We start from the raw sequence: 7737 nt of genomic DNA on the forward strand, positions 1-7737 counted from the left end.
CTGGGGCTGGGGCTGGGGCGAGGGGCTGGTGGTGTGTGGCAATAGGGTAAGGGGGTGGAGAGAGGTACTTCAGGGGTGCTTCAGGCAAGTCTCAGCGGCCGTGATTGTGCTGTAATCGGGGGGTGGGGTGGGGTGGGGATGGGGGGGTAAGGGGTTACTCAGAGCTCTGCTCTGTGGCCCATAATTAATGTGCCCTATTGTGGGGGCTTGACAATAGGGGCCTTTCAGGCTGCAGTGGGGCCCCTGTCACTGTCCTGTTCCGTGGGCACATTGTTATCCCTGCCGTAACTTCTGCAAGCTGAAGTGGAAACTTTAGCACAACGGGGGCCAGAGACACCACAGGCCTAGGACCTGTGTGTGTGTGTGTGTGTGTGTGTGTGTGTGTGTGTGTGTGTGTGTGTGTGTGTGTGTGTGTGTGTGTGTGTGTGTGTGTGTGTGTGTGTGTGTGTGTGCGTGCGTGCGTGCGTGTTAAGGTGCATGGAGTCAGTGCAAGAGACTGTTGTCTGCCAGATGGTAACGGGGCGAATAATCTTTCGCTGGGATGAGTCGGGTTTGTGACGATGTCGCGGGCCTTCCCCAAGCACCGCTTGGACAGTGGGGAGCACGGCTCCAGCGATGTACTGGGCCACCTGCTGAAGGGCCTTACGGTCACGAACGGGGCAGTCGAATGCATAGCCATCTAACATAGTTGTTCCTCTCGTCCAGGTGTGATGGGGCCGTGTGGGTTGCAATGGAGACGGAATCGTCCGTGGATCTGTTTAGAACGGTAGACATGTTGGACTGGGTCCAGTGTGTCTGGTGTGCTGACGACCAGCCTCTCGAAGCACTTTATGATGGTCACCTTGGTGTTCTTGGGCACTGGAACAAGGGTGGTTGTCTTGAAGCATGTGGGGTTACCTGCTCTGGCCAGATTGGACAGTCCAATACCTTCTTGTGTATTTGATATGCCAATAAAAACGGTATCACTTAGGTACAATCAAAGGTTCCAAAGAAGAAAGTAAACCCACCGCAGCAACTCACTGTATGGATATTAGGAGGCCACGTCCCACATACGGTTACCATGGCAGGCATTCCTTCACACAAACACACTCGTATAACATGGAATAGACCTGTCACAGACCTATCACCATGGCCGTGACTGATCCAGGGCTGATCCAGAGTCAGTCTCCACTTCAGTCCTTAGGGGACATCAATGGAGGGTTACGGTATGTTTGTAACAGTGGTGGTAACAGTGGTGGTAACAGTGACACATATGGACCCAGACCCCAGTAGACCTATTCTCTGAGCCCAGGTCTCAGTGTGGCGCCGTCTAGTCCACTGATCCTCAGAAAAGAGAGAGAGAAAGAAAGAGAGAGAGACTGGTGCTGCTGGATTCAGACCAGACCAGCGTACCAGTATACCCAGCCAGCGAAGTCAGCCAGGCACAAACCCCAGGAGGGGGCTCCATCAAACGGCTCGCTGGACCGGCAGTAATGGTCTAGCTGGCAGCCGGCTGCCCCAATGTCCTCCTCCTCTACTCCTCTCCTCCTCTACTCCTCTCCTCCTCTACTGCTCTCCTCTTCTACTCCTCTACTCCTCTCCTCCTCTCCTCCTCTCCTCCTCTACTCCTCTACTCCTCTACTCCACTCCTCCTCTCCTCTTCTCCTCCTCTCCTCCTCTCCTCCTCTACTCCTCTACTCCTCTACTCCACTCCTCCTCTCCTCCTCTCCTCCTCTCCTCCTCTACTCCTCTCCTCCTCTACTCCTCTCCTCCTCTACTCCTCTACTCCACTCCTCCTCTCCTCCTCTACTCCTCTCCTCCTCTACTGCTCTCCTCTTCTACTCCTCTCCTCTTCTCCTCCTCTCCTCTTCTCCTCCTCTCCTCCTCTCCTCCTCTCCTCCTCTCCTCCTCTACTCCCTCTCCTCTTCTCCTCTTCTCCTCCTCTCCTCCTCTCCTCCTCTCCTCCTCTACTCCAATCCTCCTCTCCTCCTCTACTCCTCTCCTCCTCTACTGCTCTCCTCTTCTACTCCTCTCCTCTTCTCCTCCTCTCCTCTTCTCCTCCTCTCCTCCTCTCCTCCTCTACTCCTCTCCTCCTCTCCTCCACTCTTCCACTACTCCTCTCCTCCTCTCTTCTCGTCTCCAGCACAAGCAGAGCTGCCCAGTCCAGAGACATGCCAAGGACATTCAGATTGACCAGAGTATGAAAGGACAGACAGTGATCACAGGGTTACAGGAGAGCGGGGGAGAGGGGGGGGGGACAGAAAGGGATAGAGAGAGATAAAGGGGTTATTGGAGGGAAGTGGAAAGTGGACGAAATGCAGAGGTTTGTAAAGGTAGAGAAATACATGGAGAGATAGAATATCCAGAGAGAGATAAAGGGAGACACTCTCTTACACACACACACACACACACACACACACACACACACACACACACACACACACACACACACACACACACACACACACACACACACACACACACACACACACACACACACACACACACACACACACACACACACACACACACACACACACACACACACTCCTCTTTTCTAAAAGTTTATGTTTCCTCAGGTTTGGTCAGTAGAGGGCACTGTGGTTGTCTCTCTGTCTCTAACTTGGCCTTGTGTACAGAGCTGCTTGCATAATCGGTATGGAGGAAAGCTTCTGACAAACGCTCATGGTGGTTAGATGTCACTTGAGACTTTGTAACAGTGATATAGTACAGAGCTGCCCGCATCTCTCCAGAGAGACAGGGCCTATTCCAGTACACTTCATTTGGCATGGGGACATCAGATGCTCCACAAACACATTAGCTCTGGGCTTTACAGAGTAAACCTAGAGAGGATCTAGCCTTATACAGTCACGCAATGGATACTCCATGGCATCAGATTGTTACTGCTGGGGTAGATCTGTGTGTGTGTGTGTGTGTGTGTGTGTGTGTGTGTGTGTGTGTGTGTGTGTGTGTGTGTGTGTGTGTGTGTGTGTGTGTGTGTGTGTGTGTGTGTGTGTGTGTGTGTGTGTGTGTGTGTGTGTGTGTGTGTGTGTGTGTGTGTGTGTGTGTGTGTGTGTGTGTGTGTGTGTGTGTGACTATGGGCATCTGTTTCTATTTCTGTGCCCTTGGCCTTTGTGTCATGTTATTTGTTTGTGTTTGTCTGTGAGTGTGAGTGCCTGTCAGTATCCCATTTTGTTTCAAGATGCATGTGTTTACCATGTGTGTGTTCGTGCGGAGGTGCATGCTTCAGTGTGTGTGTGTGCATTTGTGTGTGTGTGTGCGCCCTTGGCCTTGTGTAGTTGCCCCCTGCTGCAGATTCCTTGAGTGACTGCTCTTGCCAACCCCACAGTCCCACCCAGCCTCCCCAGCCCAGCCCAGCCACAGATCAGTGTTAGCTGTTTATAGCCCAACCAGGCCACATGGACAGGTGCTAACCAGGCTGATAGCACAAACACTCTCCCTCGCATGCTGCAAGACAACCCAGGGGTCACACACACACACTAGCCACCTTCTCAGGGCCACAGCCACAGAGACACAGACAAGGGAACAGTGTGAACAGGCATTCTCACCACCTGTCCCTCTGAGGACAACATTGGCTCCCTGGAAATAACATGTACCCCTCTGAATGATGCACTCGTTGATCCAGTGTCACAGGAACTGACAGTAAGTGCCTACTGTATGCATATGTCTTTGTGTTCATGTCGCCTTTGTGTAGCCTTTGTGTAGCTGCAGTAGTGGTAGCTACTAGCTCTCCCGCGATCTCTCTCTGAATGACCTTCTTGATCCAAATCAGTCAGGTTTCAAGACTAGTCATTCAACTGAGACTGCTCTCCTCTGTATCACGGAGGCGCTCCGCACTGCTAAAGCTAACTCTCTCTCCTCTGCTCTCATCCTTCTAGATCTATCGGCTGCCTTCGATACTGTGAACCATCAGATCCTCCTCTCCACCCTCTCCGAGTTGGGCATCTCCGGCGCGGCCCACGCTTGGATTGCGTCCTACCTGACAGGTCGCTCCTACCAGGTGGCGTGGCGAGAATCTGTCTCCTCACCACGCGCTCTCACCACTGGTGTCCCCCAGGGCTCTGTTCTTGGCCCTCTCCTATTCTCGCTATACACCAAGTCACTTGGCTCTGTCATAACCTCACATGGTCTCTCTTATCATTGCTATGCAGACGACACACAATTAATCTTCTCCTTTCCCCCTTCTGATGACCAGGTGGCGAATCGCAGCTCTGCATGTCTGGCAGACATATCAGTGTGGATGACAGATCACCACCTCAAGCTGAACCTCGGCAAGACGGAGCTGCTCTTCCTCCCGGGGAAGGACTGCCCGTTCCATGATCTCGCCATCACGGTTGACAACTCCATTGTGTCCTCCTCCCAGAGCGCCAAGAACCTTGGCGTGATCCTGGACAACACCCTGTCGTTCTCAACCAACATCAAGGCGGTGGCCCGTTCCTGTAGGTTCATGCTCTACAACATCCGCAGAGTACGACCCTGCCTCACACAGGAAGCGGCACAGGTCCTAATCCAGGCACTTGTCATCTCCCGTCTGGATTACTGCAACTCGCTGTTGGCTGGGCTCCCTGCCTGTGCCATTAAACCCCTTCAACTCATCCAGAACGCCGCAGCCCGTCTGGTGTTCAACCTTCCCAAGTTCTCTCACGTCACCCCGCTCCTCCGTTCTCTCCACTGGCGTCCAGTTGAAGCTCGCATCCGCTACAAGACCATGGTGCTTGCCTACGGAGCTGTGAGGGGAACGGCACCTCAGTACCTCCAGGCTCTGATCAGGCCCTACACCCAAACAAGGGCACTGCGTTCATCCACCTCTGGCCTGCTCGCCTCCCTACCACTGAGGAAGTACAGCTCCCGCTCAGCCCAGTCAAAACTGTTCGCTGCCCTGGCCCCCCCAATGGTGGAACAAACTCCCTCACGACGCCAGGACAGCGGAGTCAATCACCACCTTCCGGAGACACCTGAAACCCCACCTCTTTAAGGAATACCTAGGATAGGATAAGTAATCCCTCTCACCCCCCCCCCCCCCTTAAGTTTTAGATGCACTATTGTAAAGTGACTGTTCCACTGGATGTCATAAGGTGAATGCACCAATTTGTAAGTTGCTCTGGATAAGAGCGTCTGCTAAATTACTTAAATGTAATGTAATGTAATGGTATATCCTGACCCCTCCTGTCTCAGCCTCCAGTATTTATGCTGCAATAGTTTATGTGTCAGGGGGCTAGGGTCAGTCTGTTATATCTGGAGTAGTACTTCTCCTGTCTTATCCGTTGTCCAGTGTGAATTTAAGTATGCTCTCTCTAATTCTCTCTTTCTTTCTTTCTCTCTCTCGGAGGACCTGAGCCCTAAAACCATGCCTCAGGACTACCTGGCCTGATGACTCCTTGCTGTCCCCAGTCCACCTGGCCGTGCTGCTGCTCCAGTTTCAACTGTTCTGCCTGCAGCTATGGAACCCTGACATGTTCACCGGACGTGCTACCTGTCCCAGACCTGCTGTTTTCAACTCTCTAGAGACATCAAGAGCGGTAGAGATACTCTGAATGATCAGCTATGAAAAGCCAACTGACAATTATTCCTGAGGTGCTGACTTGTTGCACCCTCGACAACTACTGTGATTATTATTATTTGACCCTGCTGGTCATTTCTGAACATTTGAACATCTTGGCCATGTCCTGTTATAATCTCCACCCGGCACAGCCAGAAGAGGACTGGCCAACCCTCATACCCTGATTCCTCTCTAGGTTTCTTCCTAGGTTTTGGCCCTTCTAGCGAGGTTTTCCTAGCCACCGTGCTTCTACACCTGCATTGCTTGCTGTTTGGGGTTTTGGGCTGGGTTTCTGTACAGCACTTTGAGATATCAGCTGATGTAAGAAGGGATATATTAATACATTTGATTTGATTTGATTTGTATACATCCATGCGCCAAAGTCCCTTACCGTAATACCGACCGCTATGGTTACATACGTGGGTAAATACAATCTGTAAAAGAGATGGAAGAGAGGGAAGAGAGAGAGGGGCAGTTCACATCCCATCTGATCTGTAGTGGTCACAGTAATCCAAGTGCAGCGGAAGGGAATTACCTGGGTTGACAAGGAGAACTGTCGCATCCCGGTCCTTCCTAATCTGCAGCTCGGAGGCCTTGGCCTAATCTCATTTAGAGCATGAGAGACACAGGATAACCAGGAGCTGTGTAGGCTCTACCTCACTAAGCAGACTGAGGGGAGGCTGAGGGGACAAAGGTGGCCGCCAAGCTTTGATGTGACAGAGGGGGCAGGGGAGAGGGTAGTCCCTTCATGGTTGGCGAGGTATAGGGTCAGCCGTGATGCAAGTCCGTTTTCAACATCCATCCTTATCTGAGTACGTTGAGAGATGATGATGAAAATGGACACTAGGGGCAACAGTGAGGTTTCAGTTTTGCTAGGCATTGTGGATGGTGGATGGGCATATACATCTGCCCCTTGCTCCAAAGGTCGCATGTTCAAATCCAGCAATATAAGTAAACTCATGAGATGTAAACTGAACAAGTTCCACAGACATGTGACTAACAGAAATGTAATAATGTGTCCCTGAACAAAGGGGGTGTCAAAATCAAAAGTAACAGTCAGTATCTGATGTGGCCACCAGCTGCATTAAGTACTGCAGTGCATCTCCTCCTCATGGACTGCACCAGATTTGCCAGTTCTTGCTGTGAGATGTTACCCCACTCTTCCACCATGGCACTTGCAAGTTGCCAGACATTTCTGGGGGGAATGGCCCTCACCCTCTGATCCAACAGGTCCCAGACGTGCTCAATGGGATTGAGATCCAGGCTCTTCGCTGGCCATGGCAGAACACTGACATTCGTGTCTTGCAGGAAATCATGCACAGAATGAGCACTATAGCTGGTGGCATTGTCATGCTGAAGGGTCATGTCAGGATGACCCTGCAGGAAGGGTCACATGAGGGAGGAGGAACTCTTCCCTGTAATGCCCAGCGTTGAGATTGCCTGCAATGACAACACGCTCAGTCCGATGATGCTGTGACACACCGCCCCAGACCAGATCCAAATCAATCCCGCTCCAAAGTACAGGCCTCGTTGTAATGCTCATTCTTTCGATGATATACGCGGATTCGACCATCACCCCTGGTGAGACAAAAACATGACTCGTTAGCGAAGAGCACTTTTTGCCAGTCTTGTCTGGTCCAGCGACGGTGGGTTTGTGCCCATAGGCAACGTTGTTGCCGGTGATGTCTGGTGAGGACCTGCCTTACAACAGGCTTACAAGCCCTCAGTCCAGCCTCTCTCAGCCTATTGCGGACAGTCTGAGTACTGATGGAGGAATTGTGCATTCCTGGTGTAACTCGGGCAGTTGTTGTTCACATCCTGTGCCTGTCCCACAGGTGTGACCTTCAGATGTATCAATCCTATGCAAGTGTTGTTACACGTGGTCTGCCACTGCAAGGACGATCAGCTGTCCGTCCTGTCTCCCTGTAGAGCTGTCTTAGGTGTCTCACAGTACAGACAGTGCAATTTATTGCCCTGGCCATATCTGCAGTCCTCATGCCTCCTTGCAGCATGCCTAAAGCACATTCATGCAGATGAGCAGGGAGCCTGGGCATCTTTCTTTTGGTGTTTTTCAGAGTCAGTAGAAAAGCCTCTTTAGTGTCCTAAGTTTTCATAACTGTGACTTTAATTGCCTACCGTCTGTCAGCTGTTAGTGTCTTAACAACTGTTCCACAGGTGCATATTCATTCATTGTTTAT

The sequence above is a fragment of the Oncorhynchus gorbuscha genome, linkage group LG08 (genome assembly GCF_021184085.1).
Source record: "Oncorhynchus gorbuscha isolate QuinsamMale2020 ecotype Even-year linkage group LG08, OgorEven_v1.0, whole genome shotgun sequence".
NCBI classification, from domain to species: domain Eukaryota; kingdom Metazoa; phylum Chordata; class Actinopteri; order Salmoniformes; family Salmonidae; genus Oncorhynchus; species Oncorhynchus gorbuscha.